The sequence below is a fragment of the Adiantum capillus-veneris genome, chromosome 25 (genome assembly GCF_014529385.1).
Source record: "Adiantum capillus-veneris isolate H3 chromosome 25, ASM1452938v2, whole genome shotgun sequence".
NCBI classification, from domain to species: domain Eukaryota; kingdom Viridiplantae; phylum Streptophyta; class Polypodiopsida; order Polypodiales; family Pteridaceae; genus Adiantum; species Adiantum capillus-veneris.
This window is the reverse complement of record NC_140955.1, coordinates 7,699,490-7,703,061: the sequence shown is the minus strand read 5'-3', so window position 1 is coordinate 7,703,061 and position 3,572 is coordinate 7,699,490.

Genomic DNA, 3,572 nt, shown 5'->3' with positions numbered 1-3,572 from the left:
TGCAGAATGCCACCTGTCTCTTCAAATGTTACATTGTGGAACTCAACCATTATAGTTTGCAACAAAGTGAGGTCCATTAAGATATTGTTGTACTCATCGTAGGTTACAGCTGTTCCTTGAGATCTATAAAAACCATTAATATGAAACGATCAACAACATCCCACAACAAAACCTTATACTTTTTTTCATGCATTATATCCTTTGTGAGACCACTTGTTATCGAAGGCTTCAACTGCTTTCCTACATTTGCCTTTGGATCTATGTTTTTTTTGTCTGGAGATATAGCATGTCTATATAGAAAATAGAACAGACATAAGAAAAAACAATGTATAGTTGAAATAAACTAAAAGGTTCACAATCCTGACCTCAATGCTTGTATTCTTTTCTTGAGACCCAACCTTCAAGGTTTCAAGATTTTGTAGTCTCTTCTTTCACACATGAGCACTTAAGCTTGTATCTTTCCTTTGTACATTATACACTTTTTCTTGCAATACATGTATTTCTTGTGTGCACTGCTAAAAGGGTTTTCTGGTCCTCACGATGCAAAGTTGAAAGTCATATAATTTCATTTGCCTGATGGTGAACCATGCTATTTTGAATTTTTGATTTCCTAGTTAGAGCTTTGCAGAAGCCCCGGGGGATTCACCATGGAAAAGTTATCGCACCACGTAAGTGCAAGAAGGGAGGGGGGTTTTTTACAAGTTACATAAGCATGTAAGCTAGGGGTAGGCCCCCAATAATTTATCTCCCAAGATTAAGAATAAGGGAGGGGGACCTGACCCGTGTTGATTACTTCCGATTGGTCATAGGTGTGCACTAGAACTCTGATGAGTTTAGGGGAGGTTTTTTTTCAACTCACACTTCCAATTTTGCATCAAGCCGGTCATAGATAAGGGTTGATTTGGAGCAGGTCAAGGGTTGATTTACACCAGCTTTGGATGGGTCAGAATTGGACGAGTAGCTAGAGTGCAGGTTGATCGGGCAGATAGTTTGAAAGTCAAACTAAGACACATTGAGGGTATATCTAGTCATCAATAGAAGTGGTTCCTTAGTAAGTTCCCAGTCACTATGCTACACACTATTGGACTAGTTTTACTCAGTTAGATCATGTGAGACTTAGATTTTATATTTAAGATAGGGGTATGATATTTTTCTTCAAAATGTTGTATAAGCGTAGAAAGGGGGGTCATATTCCCTAATATGAGTCGTATATAGGGGTTTTATCAAAGTTGTTTGCTCATAGGTGGCATCCCGTTTTATATATAGAGTGAATCCCCGGGGGTAGTAGCCAAGTAAACCATTATGTCTGTCACGTGCAAAGGTCAATAAAGTAGTCGGATTTATAAATGAAAGAGAGGCATTGTTCATAGGATTTCAAGGATAGAGGGATCCACCTGTCCATAAATCTATGTGTTTTGCTCCTTCTACTCTAAGTCTTGCTTTCTTTGTGTGTGTTACTATTGTGTTTGTTTTACTTCGCTTGCATAAAGGCTCATATTCAGGACTCAAATCAACGTGTAGATGATATTTATGACGTTTACTGAGAAGGTTTGAGGGGGTGGATGAAGAAGCCATGAATACACATTCAAGAAAATCAAGAAACAAAAGAGTTTAGTGCCATTAGTCCCTAGACTACCTACTGCATACATCATATGGAAAATAAATTCCCTCCTATTTGACCTTATATATAAACCTTGTATATCATATGCATTCAAGGCCTCATTTAGAACCCCTTTATCTATAGATTTTCCATGGATAAAACACACCCTTTCCTATTCAAGTAGTGTATTTTCACTTTATTTGGCACCCTTTTATATGTGTAAAATGAAAAAAAGAGTGCCTTTAAAAACCCTTTCTATTGAACTCACGTGCTACGTCTACATGTTTATGAGTGACCTCCCTGAGGACACTATTATGAGGGTGGAGGGCAATGGCATTCTACCTATAGAAGGTAGTTAATCCTAAACCACGTAGATTAGTGAAAGGCAATTAATTTAGGTTTATTTTTTGTACTTATAGTATAAAATGAGAAGGATTAGGCTTCTCTATATCATAAATTAACCTCACTCTTTATACTTGAATTGTTTGCCCTAGCTACCAAAACGGTTTGCAAATCTTGAAAAAAACCAACCATAAGGAAAATATGTTTGAAAGTTCAACTTGCAGATGGGCATGGTAAAAAGCCTATGGGAATATTATGTGGAGATCGTTGTGGTATTGACTACCAACGCACCTTTGAAATAATGCATTTTAGTAAGAAATCCAATTATGATATCATATTGGGGATACCTTTCATGCGATAGTTGCAGATGAATTACAACTAGGAATACAATTACATCTACCTAAGGTAAGTTGGATCATTCACGAGGATAAATTTGCAAGACCTTACTTTCATAGATGTATGCTTTTGTGCAGTCCCCCCAAAGCAGTCGTTTGTACATAGCAAGGAGCCACACAATTTTTTTTAATAAATAAATTTGATGGATAAGGGAACTTGAGGTCATGTAGTGGATTATAGAAGATCTCTTGTTTAGCCTTGGCTGCATGCAACCTCCCATAAGGTATTAATCAAACAAAGCAATGGAGCTTAGAGAGTTTGTTCAAAGTCATTTGAGAGAGATCTACTAGGATTTGGATGGGTTTTCTTGGCCTATATGTCATCTCTTGGGATGCAGTGATTATAGAATATGCCCATTATGGCCATAGTAAGGGAAGCTTTGGGGTGTTTTTACCAAATACAATGATGGTGTCCCAATGATGAGAGCGAGGTCTTGTGCGGCAGGTTGAGTGCAATGGACCCATAAAAGCACAAGAAGTTTCTTGATGGGACTCTAGCAAAGATACCATCTCTTGAAGGAATTTGAAGGCAAGATATGCAAAGCAAGGGTATATATTTTTCATCAGGTGCAAAGAGAAATATTTTGAAATACAACTATCAATGCCCACTTGTGCGAGTCTATCGCATGTGTCAATGCAAGGGACTTGCCGATACACTGTGTGCGAGCCACAAATGGATCCAAGCACACAACTAGATTAATCTAGCAAGCTCAAGAGAGCAAGGGTGTGTCACTCACCGCCCTACGCTCACCTTCGTGGAGGATTCCTTGCTGCGAAGAAGAAGGAGCTACCGCCGTGCCATGCTCAACCGCTTCGCCACCGCCGTGCCATCATGGCAATGCTCGATTGCACACACACTCTCTCTCTACCTCTCTCTCTCTCATGCATACACACACACATGAGGAGATGAAGAAGAAGATGATGGAGATGGAGCAAGAGCACTCTTCAATTGCACACATGAAAGAATGAATGAATTTTAGGTTTATGTGACTTTTATATGAGCTCGCCCCATTCACACTTGGGCGCCCATACTTAGCCAACTAACCCTTGAATGTTCCAGTTAGAGTGCGCCTCTCATCGGCGATCACTCTTACCCTTTTTCTATTGGATGAACAAGCCCGGTACCTGACTCTACCAAATAAATAATACGACGTCCGTTGTAGGTGATAGGAATGTGTGTGAGGGTTAACATGCCCCTCTTCTTGATGTAGATTTTGTCCTCGAAAGCCATTGAG